General features: G+C 38.8%; 1 pseudogene; it reads right to left on the bottom strand.

The window, feature by feature from the left end:
* Window positions 1–1964: 1964 nt before the first annotated feature.
* LOC110300215 (H/ACA ribonucleoprotein complex subunit 3 pseudogene) lies at window positions 1965–2279 on the bottom strand (annotated as a pseudogene).
* Window positions 2280–11831: the final 9552 nt, after the last annotated feature.

Below are 11831 nucleotides of genomic sequence, written 5' to 3'. Positions count from 1 at the left end.
CCCAGAACTTGTTTCCTTGGACTCATGACAAAGATCTTGTACAGCAGGCTCTATCAGAGCCAATCTTGGCCTGGTGGTGAGTCCCAGGAGTCCTAGATGCACTTAGCAGACAACAGCTCAGCTTGGAGAACAGGAAACTTGGCTCCAGAAATGTCTTGCAAATCTCTTATTTCTGAATTGCTGTGGGAACTTTTCAAAGCTTCCTCTACATTCACATCCTGTTTGTGAAACTCAATGAAAGATTAAAGTTCTCTTCCTGCATGTCAAGCAGAGCTGGCAAAACTGCAGGGAAATGCATTTGAGATATTAAGTGCACGTCGGAACTGGTCAGGACCTCCTCCATACTGAAGCAACCATAATGTCAGTTGCTTCAGGTCCACATTTTCAGAAATTCCTTCAAGGGGCTCTTAAAGGTGATGGTCAGAGAAACCAATTTTCTTATCAGCATTCTTCTCATTCCTATGCCAAGAAGATAATGATTCAAAGAACAATGTCACTCCTGTGTGGAGCAAAGGAAGAGAGAAAGCAAAAGAATAATGGTCACTAGCTGAAGATGAAGAATTTGCCATGCTACCTGGAAAGATCCAGACACATACACAACCACACTCAATGGAGATAGTGGGAACAGTCTGTATGTATGATTACAGATTCAAAGAATCAGGACCACCAGCCTAAGGAGGAAGAATGCAAGGTTACAGGTGAGTTCAGGTGAAGACAGTAGATTTCTGAAATTTAAAAATGATACAGAATTATTTGTGACTAGCATTGGAAATGTAAATGCAATAAATACCTAATTAAAAAAATACAAAATAAATTATCTGTAGGCATGGAAAAAAAGAAATGATACAGAAGTAAAGATTAAGAACAAACTCATTTGGGATGATCTGAGGCATGGACATTAACAGAGGATGAAATCTGCAGGCACATTCAGCTGTGACATGGACTCTTGTATTTCCTGAGTGAAGCTGTCTCTATTATGACATGACTCATACTTTTGTACATTAAGTATTGTGTCTGAATTTCTCTTCCATGTTTGAACATCAGATCTTGACATGCCTTCACAAAACGCAGATATACAAGTCCAAAAAAACCTTAAATACATCCCCCCATTGTTGAGGGAGTGAACAGCAAAACTTGGGAAAAGAGAAATTATAAAAAGCAAGAACACATAGACTCCATAAATATCAAAGACTCAGTGGTACCATGATTAATTAGTATTACCCAATGAGTGTAATAAAGGCATGTAAAAAAAGCAAAAAAGCAAAACAAACAAACAGACCAACAAACAAACAAAAACGGTAAAGGGATCTATTACAAGGATAGGAGCCACCATTCCTCTACCTGAAGCCAGAGCAGAAAGCAGTCAAAGTTCTCCTGACTTCTTACACTTTTCCCACTGGCCCAGTTGGAAACAGTAATAGAGTGAGGGAAATGTCTCCTCCTGAGCATAATTATACTGATTATATTTGGTCTTTTATTGGTTTCATTTGAGGATGAGAAAACAAATATTTGGTCCTAACTACAAAAGATGAAGAATAGTAAATTAAAAACTACAACACTACATCTAATGGGGATTCTAGCTTGTAAAACAACCTCTTTTCTTTTCTTTTCTTTTCTTTTCTTTTCTTTTCTTTTCTTTTCTTTTCTTTTCTTTTCTTTTCTTTTCTTTTCTTTTCTTTTCTTTTCTTCTCTTCTCTTCTCTTCTCTTCCCTTCCCTTCCCTTCCCTTCCCTTCCCTTCCCTTCCCTTCCCTTCCCTTCTCTTCCCTTCCCTTCCCTTCCCTTCCCTTCCCTTTCCCTTTCTTTCTTTCTTTCTTTCTTTCTTTCTTTCTTTCTTTCTTTCTTTCTTTCTTTTTTTTTCAAGTCATTGTATCTTTAATAGCCTGGCAGTAAGTCAAAACATGAAGGAAAAAAAAAAAAGATTGTTCCTTTTAAGGGTGAGGCCCATCAGCCCATCAGTATAGACTCATTCATATAGTGAGTGAGATAAGTTTCCAAATAACATCAGAAGGCAACAAATCTTACAGATTGGTATGTTTGGTTGCTGATAATTGGCCCAGGATGAGCAGCACAAAAGATTAATGAGCCTCCAGAGGACAAGATGCAGTTGCTGGGTCATGAGAACCTTGAAGCATTTATTGATGGTGATTCTGTGTCTTAAGTATTTGTCATCTGGGAGATCAGGATGGGCAGAGCAAGTCTGTTGTCCCATAGAGTCAAATTTCTTCAGAATATAGACCTGATTGTCTTACTCCTTGAGGTAATACTGGAGAAACAACATGACTACCCTTAAGCAGAAAAAGACCTTTCTTTACATTTACCACCAGCTGCATTTTCAACAGCCTGTTTTCTTCAAGGACATTAGTGACAGCAACACACTCTAATATGTTGCTGGTCTATTGACTTTTAAGGAAGCACGAATTTGTGTGTGTGTGTGTGTGTGTACATGTATTTTAAGTTTATATAATCTAGTCCAAACTAATCTGTAACTCTTTAATATAAGAGGTACTATTCTACACCAAACCACCTCACTCAACCCAATTAAACTTAACATGACTGTTATTTTATATGTCTTAAAGAATCACTTGTTGCATATTTCTTAGAAAGAAGCACAAGGTAGATATTTAAGCCATGCCCAACTTCTAGTTCTTTGTTGTGGTACTCCACAACATTAGCCAATATTAATATATGCCAATATTAAGACATTAAGATTTTGGGGTTATATTTTTTATCCCTTCTCAGGCATACATTATTTTCAAAGAAGAAGATTCCAAATATTCTGATGCACTTTTAAATACAATAATATATTTAGATTTTAAAACCCAAGAGAACAAAGTCACCATGAGTGAAAAGTAAAAAAATATCTAGGGATGTACCTCAGTTCATAAAATTTTCTAGCATGCACATGCCCTGGGTTTGATCCACAATCTTACATATCCTAGGTATAGGGTGCAAGACTGAAATCCCAGCACAAGTATTGAAAGTTCAAAGTCATATTTGGCTACTAAGGGAGTGTTTGTTAGGCTTGGATACATGAGGCCCTCTCTCATAATGTTAATGATGATGATAGTGAAGAAAATAACCCCATAGTTAGAATAATGGACAAACAGAGTCTAAGTCTTTTAGAAAGCATTTATTTTAACTTGCCAAAATATAAAGGCCACTCTTCAAAACTGAATTCATATGTTTGATTAAATAGAAAGATGTGGATTATCCATAGCTCGTTCCATACAAATGAGGAAAATTTTGAGAAACAAAACAATATTCCTTAAGTTTATGATTAGAAAAATAAAGAAAAAGAACATAACCAAGGGCGATGACCTAAAATGTAGCATCCTCCTGAGGGAAACAGCACAGCTATTTCTGCTTTTACAGTCATAGAATGGTAGATGCCTTAGAGTCTTTCTATTGCCTCTCTTCAGGATATATCTCCTTAATCAACCATAACAGAATCATTTAATGTATATAGAGGATTGTCAGCAAGCTGCATTGAATTTTTATGGAATGAAATTTCAAACACACACTGAGTTGCAGAATTCTTTTTAGAATCATTTTACATATGTAATATGTGTATATATTCAAGAATAATAACTAATTTTTAAAATCTCATGCCGAGAGAACAAAAACAACCTAAAAAAATGGAAACTAAGAGAGCTTAAAAAGAGTCAAAATCCAATAAAGTAAATGGAAAATTAGAGTTGAAATAATTTATCTAAGCAGTGTCCCTTTTTTCAGAAATAATGGGAGTATAGTAATATTCCTTTTATAAAAATTTTACTTAATCTCATCTCAATGTTTTGACTTCATCTCAACTTTTATTTAATAATAATAAGTGCAATGGCAGACATCATACTCCTATTAGAAGTTTCTTTGTCTGGAATTAGAAATAAAACAGAGAAATTACCTACATAAAGTCATTGAAAAATAAGGAAGAAACATTCTCACATTGATGATGGCCCTGCAGCATATAAGGCACAGGAAGTACCAAGTGACTGAAGTTATAACAATATCAGGGAGAATAATTTTTAAAGGTAGATCATAGAAGATGTAGAGATGCTTTTAGAATTGAGACTTGGGCATCTGTGGTAGCTTAAAAAGAATATCCAGTAGCATTAATGGTACCTATCACTTGGAGAGAGGAACATGATCCTGTCACCAGGACAGGGAAACCAGGTATCTCAAGGAGGAGATAGCAGTCTCTTCTCCACACTTTGTCTCTGTATCTCCTCCCATGAATATTTTGTTCCACCTTCTAAGAAGGACCAAAGCATCCACACTTTGTTTTCCCTTCTTCTTGAGCTTCATGTGGCCTATGAATTGTACGTTAGGTATTCTGAGCTTCTGGGCTAATATCCACTCATTAGTGAGTGCAAACCACCAACCAAAGAGTACACATGGAGGGGCCCATGATTCCAGTCACATATGTAGCAGAGGACGGACTTGTCAGACATCAATGGGAGGAGAGGCCCTTTGTCCTGTGAAGGTTCGATGTCCCAGTGTAGGGGAATGCTAGAACAGGGAAGTGGGAGTGGGTGGGTTGGTGAGCAGGGAGAGGAGGGATGTGATAGGGGGTTTTCGCAGGGGAAACAGGAAAGGGAATAACATTTGAAATGTAAATAAGGAAAATATCTAATAAAAAAAATGAGGATGTAACAGGAATGCATGTGGCAGAGCTTTCTTAGGATGACAAGCCATGAAGGAATCCTAATCCAAGAGCCTGGTTTTAAGCATAGAAATGGATCTCTTGAGTTTTATCTTTTCAACAGCATGTTAGAAGCAAGAACCATAAGGAAGAAAATGTACTAATGGCAGAGCAAAGCTCAAACAGATTCCTGTGTTGCCATATGCTCAGGACTTGGCATACAGTAATGCCCACAATGCTAAACCAAGTCCCCCAGGTTGCACATGGCCTGTTTTAAGGGGTTGTAGAATGTTGTGTTTATGAATGAATGACATTTTAACAATGTGTGCACCTTGTGTATCTCTCTGGACTTTGTAAGTAGGAGAATATCTTTGGAACTACAGGATGGAAATTCAAACAAGGACAATTTATGTTCATAATAATAAAATGAAAAAGGAGAAGGGGAAAAAAGACCAGCACACACCACTAACTCATGAGGGCTATGAACCAGAGATATCAGCATGTGACATTTTAATTGGCTCTGATACTTCTCTGAAATTATACATTTACTGCCGATGTGTCCCTGAGGATAACAGAATTTCTCCAGTTGATGATTAACATAGAAAACATATTTCACATCATTAACATTCATTTAATAACCACTCAGCCTCTACTTTCTCTGTGGCTATAAAAAGATCAAGGAAACCCAGTTCAGTAAGTAGCTTGGTGCAATGGCTCCTGCAGACCTGGCTAGGTCCTGCCAAACTTTGACTTGTGGAAACTAGATGTTACTGAATTAGGGATAGGGGAAGCATATTCCTATGTAGAATAGAATAGACTGAAAGACAGCACATTCCTCCCTCAGTCTCTTGGATCTGGGTTTACAGAGGTATCCCACCGTATACTGCTAATTGAGTTTGTGTTTTAGAAAATAAATGGAACAAATGACAAAATTGGAATACTTTACAGACAATGTAATATCCATCTCAGGAGATTTATCCCAAATGATCATCATTTAGCATTAATCATTGTACTAGAATAAAGCTAACAGAGAAACTGAGTAAAAGGTATAAATGTCACCTCTCATTAGAAACAACAATGGTTCTCATCTATTAGAATGGGACTACAATGTTCTATCCAAGTAAAATACAAACATTATTTGTGGGGCATACAGTTGAGTGTCATATTTACATTTGTCCCTTTTTTATCATTATGTTCAGAATTTACTTCTATATAGCTTTTCTCTTAAAGCCTACATCAACAAGTTTAATATTTTAGACTCTTCTCAACAGTAATAATAAAATATTCAACACTCAGAAGAAAGGTTATGTTACCGTAGCTACAGCAGATATGTAAATAGAACAATAGTGCACAATGTCTAAATTTTAGAGAGCAAATGCAGAGGCTGGCTCCTAGACATGGTCATTTGGCCTGCTTTTCTGGGATTTTTAAATGCTCCTGATTTTAGTGCCTACATTTTCATTGTGTTCCCTGCTGGGGTGGTTTTAGGCTTTGCTTTTCCTTTTCCAATTCCATTTTATTATACTCCAACAAAGGGCCTTGTTACAGAGTATAGAAGGAGAGCAAGGGAGAAATAAAGGGAGGGAGGACAGGGGAGAGGGATACAGAGAGGGAGAGGGAAAGAGAGGGGAAAGAGATGGAGAGGGAGAGAAAGGAAGGGTGAGGGAGGAAATGGGAGGGAGAGGGAAGGGAGAATGAGAGAGAGGAGAAGAGAGAGGGAAGGAGAAAGAGGGAGAGAGAGAGAGAGAAAGAGATCTCAAGACTTCAGTGCTTAACTCCTACAACTCAAGGATGTTGAATAATGTATTGTCTACTATAGAAGACCCTCTTGCATGCTTCCTAAGCCCTGGATGCCAAACATCAAAAATGAATAACAAAACCCAAGTCATTTTTATCACCTCTTTATTGTTCCTGTGTGACATATTTTCTGGGCGTTTTATTGTTTTTCCACTTTTGTCCAACCTAATAAAAGACTCAGATACTTTGTTTCCATCTAAACAATTCAGTAGCAACTGTGGGGATAATAAAAAGATGATTTATAATCCATTTGGATAATTTCTTGCAGCGGGCTGGGAATCATCTCATATGTCTCATCTTAATGTGAAATAATATAATTTGCAAACTTCTAGCACTGGAGGGGAATTAAAAGAAGGACCCATGCAAAGCCCTCCTTTAGATCCAGGTGAGGAGATGCCTAAATCCTTCTAATGAAAATCACTCTCCTTTTCAAAATACAGTGAAAGGAAATGCTTTGTGTGTAGTGTTTCAAGAAATATTTATAATGTTTTGCATGAATTCATGAATACCAGCAAGACTAGAAAATTGATCACCAGGCAAGAAAAACAATTTTGGGAGTAACATGCAAAATGACAGCAAACTGAAACAAAACAAAGGTTGTTACTGTCATTGATTTCTCTTCTTAAAATATATCACAACAGTAATGTTTCTCTTGTGTGTTCTGCTATTGTCTTCTGCACACATTTCCCTATTCAGAATTCTTCAGTGGCATCAATGTTAGTCAGCTTTCATCCCTGGAATGAAGTACCTGATGTAGTAGTCAACCTACAGAGAAAAATAATCTTTCTTTTGACTGATGGTTTCAGAAGCATCAATACATAAACGGTTGAATTTATTGCTTTGGTGCCTGTACAGGGTATATTTTGGGAATACATGTTGGCATAATTCTTCTCCTCTCATAGTGGTCAGGAAAAAAAAATAGAGACAGGAAGGAAATAATTTGTCCTGCCATACCTCTAATAAATTAGCTAACTTCATTCTGGTTCTTGTCAATCCTTAAGGGTTCACCATCTTCCAGTGATGCCGAGGGCTCTTAGGAAGATTTTAAATACAAGGAGTTTACGGGACATTTCAGAATCAAATTATGCGAGCATCCTGTTGTAACTGAAATGTGTATTTACATCTATGTCTATAACCCTATAAGACCCAGTATCTTTGTCCCTTCCTTGCTCAGGCTATTGCTGTTAAGACTGCTGTAGTCATGCATACACTTCACAATTCTTTGAACTCTCTATTGTCTCTGTATGAACTGCTCTTCTCCCAAATCTGAGGATGGCTGTTCTTTTATCACGCCCCGCCCCCCACCAATTTTACTATGTATAAATATCTCATATACCTTAATATTCTCTTACAAAAAGAGATCTATTTATTTATTATGGCTCCTCTCTCTCCTCTTTTACCTCTTTCTTGCACTCTTTGTGCCTCATCTTCAGCAGGATTTCTTGAGTTCTGTGGGAAGGGGGAGGGAAAAAGAGGGCAGGGTAAGTTATGGGGGGGGATAGAAGTCCAGTGCATGAGGAGAATATATGGAAGCATGCAGCTCCTGTGTGTGTGTGGGGGGGTGAGGGGACCTCTAGAATGTCCCAGAGACCTGGAATGTAAGAGACACCCAGGACTCAATGTGGGTGACCTTAGCCAAAATGCCCAACATTGGGGAGTGGAAACCTTCAGAGACCATCTACAGTAGATAGACAGGGCTGCAAATGGGGGAATTTTCCACAATCAAAGTTTCTGACCCAGAATTTTTCCTGTCTAAAAGCAATGCAAGGACAAAAATGGAGGAGAGACTTAAAGAAAAGCTTTCTAGTGACTTGCCCAATTTGCAATCCATCCCACGGGTGAGCACCAAAGTCTGACACTATTACTGATGCTCTGTTGTGCTTGCAGACAAGAGCTGTCCTCTGAGAGGCTCTACCAGCAGCTGACGGTGACAGACCCAGAAAAATACATCCAACCACTAGACTGAGGTCAGGGATCCCTATGGTTGAATTAGGGGCAGTATTGAAGGAGCTGAAGGAGAGGGCAATCCCAGAGGAAGGCCAACAATATCAGCTAACCAGGACCATGGGAACTTCCAGAGACTGAGCCACCAACCAAAGATCATACCAGGGCTAGTCCTAGGCCCCTGTCTTAGATGGGGTTTTACTGCTGTGAACAGACACCATGACCAAAGCAACTCTTGTAAGGACAACATTTCTTTGGGGTTGGCTTACAAGGTTCAGGCGTTCAGTCCATTATTGTCAAGGTAAGAGCAAGGCAGCATCCAGGCAGGCATGGTGCAGGAGGACCTGCAAGTTTTACATCTTCATCTGAAGGCTGCTAGCAAAATATTGGCTTCCAGCTAGCTAAGATTAGGGTCTAAAAGCCCACACACACAGTGACACATACACTCTAACAAGGCCATACCTCCCAATAGTGTCACTCCCAGGGCAAAGCATATACAAACCATCACAGCCCCTGAGCTCATATGTAGCTGAGGACTGCCTTATCTGGCCTTAGTTGGAGAGGATGTGCCCAATCCTGCAGAGACTTGCAGACCCCATGGAAGGAGGATGCAGTGTGGGGGCGCAAATGCTCAGAGGCAAAGGTGAGAGAGAATGGGAAGAATTGTGGGAGGGGGACCTGGAGCGGTGTGTGTGTGGGGCAATGGCTGAAATGTAAATAAAATAAATTAAAAAGAAAAGGAAAAAGAAAAGGAAAAGAAAGTGCTTATCCCTGGTGAGTATCACCTGCTGTTTAGCTGGAGTGGGGAGCGGGGTGGGGGGGGGGCGGAGGGGGAGGAAACAAGTGATTATTAGTCTGGTTCCTTGTTTTTTCTCTCTGCCCCCTAGCTGATCAGCAGAGGCTCTCAGTTCCTAACTCCTTGAGAGCCAGGGAAAAAAAAGTCACACAGGCAGAAAGAAAACTCTTCCAGAGGCAATATATACAGACACACACACACATTCTGGTTGGGCCTGACCACCTGCCTCATTAACTTTACAAGTATTCGTGCACATTTACATACATACACCTATACTTACATATGCATATATATTTGGTGGATGGAGCAAAAGCCATCAGGAGCAGATTTCATTGAGTAAAGCCCAGTCCAGAAAGAACTCATTCCTCCTGGATAAAAATGAAGCATCAAGCTTTATTGTTCAAAGAAAGAATATTTTATTGCTGAATAAGGAAAAGCCCCTAAGTAAGAAAAAACCTACTACTCTTTTTTGTTGTAAGAAAAAAAAAATCACTTCTCTACTGGTAAAAGAAAGTGGCTTTCTTTCCTTTCTTTCTTTCTTTCTTTCTTTCTTTCTTTCTTTCTTTCTTTCTTTCTTTCTTTCTTTCTTTTTGTTGTTGGTTATTATTGGTGAATGAGAGAAGCCCTCTATATCTTACTGATATCATTCTTAGTTCTTATGCTTTCTCAAGAGAATAGATCACATGGATTTCCAAGCATCTTTACATTCCAAAAATTCATCATAAATCAAATAAGGACTTTCAGCAGGAATATTTGCATGTGTTTCTATTAATTCTCTTATCTAAAAACCATTTATTATCTGTCACTAGATCCACAAGTTCATTATGAGCTTAAAGCATTTTTATGTCATAAGTTAGCACAGTTTTGTCAAGAGGCAAATCATCTGCCCTGTGTCACATTAGTTTTGAAGTTTTGTATAGATAAGTCCAGTCAATATTTTATCTTCTGTCCTTGTACCTATGATAAATTGTCCATTCCCAGTTTATGACCTCTAGCTATCAGATGATGGTTTCACAGCTAATCTAAAAGGAATGTTTTCCCTGATTGTAAATTTGTTCCAAGCATGCTTTCCATCCAAGAACAATTAGGCCATGACACACAAAGGTTCACAGAATTCTAATTGGAGTCTTTATACTATAGAGGGCTCAAAATTACTTGTATAAATTTAGGAATTCTATAGAATCATATTAGAAATTATAAAATCATCAATTTGTCTATATAGCATTACTACAATAGAATACATATTTATTAATCTGCAGAAAATTAATCCAATGGGGTAGGCCAATTCCCAGGAATCATTATATTATTTAATAATGACAGGAAAGGTTTCATGTGTTTTGCAAATTGTATCTTGTATCTTGGGTATTCTAAGTTTCTGGGCTAATATCCATTTATCAGTGAGTACATATCATGTGAGTTCTTTTGTGATTGGGTTACCTCACTCAGGATGATACCCTCCATTTGCCTAGGAATTTCATAAATTCATTCTTGCCCTTTGGTCTTGCAAACATTATATGCCTCAGTACAGGGGAATGCCAGGGCCAAGAAGTGGGAGTGGGTGGGTAGGAGAGGGGGGAGGGGAGGGGGGACTTTTGGGATAGCATTGGAAATGTAAATGAAGAAAATACCTAATAAAAATAAATAAATAAAAACTAATGACAGGAAAGGTATATCAACAACAAGAATCAATCCAGAAATGAGATCTCTTAAGGTCCAGCAATTTAGAGTTCACCCATCAAGGTCCAGCAATTTAGAGTTCACCCATCGCAGCCATACAACATGGTGAACATTCTCCAGAAAGTCACTTGTTTTACTTAGTCTTACCTAAATGGCTCCTGACATATGACACTGATTTATATAAGAATATCATTAGGACATTAGGAATCTTTTTTTTTTTTTTTGACCAGCAGTGTTGGTTTATCTTCCCTAGATCCCCGGTCTATCTAGTTATGAAAGTGATGTTAAGGATGGGTTGCTTCTTCTGGAGTGGAGTAGGACTTATGTCAAATCGGACATTGGTTGGTTCCTCCCGCAAATTCTCTGCCACCATTACTTTAGCACATTTTTCAGGTAGGATAGTTTCTAGGTCACCTGTTGGTGCCCACACTTCTTTTTTGGTAGCCTACAAAGAACCTTCCAACACCAGAAAGACTACAATGTAGGGGTGAGGGTTCCCTGTAGGCACCACTTGACTTCTTCAGGTTCAATGAGATGTATGGGTGTTGTTCCCAGGAATGGAGCCCAGCTGTCAGTTTTGCCTCAGAAACAGATTATTTTGTTTGGGAATTTCCACGGGGCCCTCTTGGCCCTCTACAGAATGTATCCTGTTGTGTTTTATAAAAAGAAAGAGAAACTAGGTATATGTGTGGTGGAGGAGCAGTAAGGTGTAGGGGAAAGAGGTGCCTTTGTGAACTCATGCTGAGGCATCCCTTCTCTAACCCCCCCCCACCCTCAAGGGATCAGCCCTACATGATGGTATAATAGAGAATAGAGTTTACTTAGGGCATGGAGAAGGGGGAGAGAAGACAGAGACAGAGACAGAGAGAGACAGAGACAGAGAGAGACAGACAGAGACAGACAGAGACAGAGGGAGAGAGAGAGACAGAGACAGAGACAGAGACAGAGAGACAGAGAGACAGAGAGACAGAGACAGA

Source organism: Mus caroli, unplaced genomic scaffold (genome assembly GCF_978045245.1).
Source record: "Mus caroli unplaced genomic scaffold, Mus_caroli_1 scaffold_10, whole genome shotgun sequence".
NCBI classification, from domain to species: Eukaryota; Metazoa; Chordata; class Mammalia; order Rodentia; family Muridae; genus Mus; species Mus caroli.
The sequence above is the reverse complement of the archived record's forward strand: the minus strand, read 5'-3'. Positions and strand labels throughout refer to the sequence as shown.